Source organism: Octopus bimaculoides, chromosome 8 (genome assembly GCF_001194135.2).
Source record: "Octopus bimaculoides isolate UCB-OBI-ISO-001 chromosome 8, ASM119413v2, whole genome shotgun sequence".
Classification (NCBI taxonomy): Eukaryota; Metazoa; Mollusca; class Cephalopoda; order Octopoda; family Octopodidae; genus Octopus; species Octopus bimaculoides.
In genome coordinates, this window is record NC_068988.1 from 49,121,744 (window position 1) to 49,122,655 (window position 912).

Consider the following 912-nt stretch of genomic DNA (forward strand, 5'->3'; position numbering starts at 1 on the left):
AAATTTTCTGCTACTACAAAAAATAAACAACAGCAGTTCTCCGTTGTCACTAGCAAAACCCATGGTACTTCCTCAGGTATTGCTAGTATCTAAAATCATACGACGAGCATCATAGCAAAAGTTATCACGTACAGAATTTAACCTCACATTTTTGCACTCATTCTCATGCATCGTACTCTCGCATACTCTTTTACTCACGCACTCACCCACTCGTGAATTCATAAAATCACACGTATTGACACAGAGGCAGAGACTTTGGGACAATAAAGTAAGACAGATTGCGATGAGTGTTTTCGATTTGAGAATTGTATTTTTCGTCGCCAGTCTACAATGCTGCACAAACGTCGCTCCACCTCTGCATGTGAAGAACGAACGTCCACTATTATTAACTAAACTGTCCAAAGTAATGGTCTACATTTTTCTTATTCACTGAACTAATATAGCTTTATGTTGGAAAAGAGTGTTTCTTTTGATGTGATAGACACTTACTATTCTAATAATTGGGCGAAGCTTTTAGTTCTGTCTCGCCAATAGAAAGCAATTCACAGCTTTTCTTGAAAATCTAATAGATTCTGTTTATTTATTTATTTACTTTTTATGTATTTGTGTGTTTTTATTCTTCATCGTCATGCAAAAAATACAAAGGAAAACAAAAATCAAGTAAGAGTGTTTTAGTTCTTTAACTTCACTTTTAACGCTAGAAAGTAACCAATTATATCTACATATTTGTGTCGCTGCATGTAGTGTTTGTATGAGTGTGTGTATATACATATCTATCTATATATATATATATATATATATACTTATATTCATATATTAAGATACGGAGGGAGTAGTGACAGTAAGGTAAATATGAAAGTGGACAGAGAGACTGATAGCTTGATGCACTGAGATCTCTCTCGTTACATATAT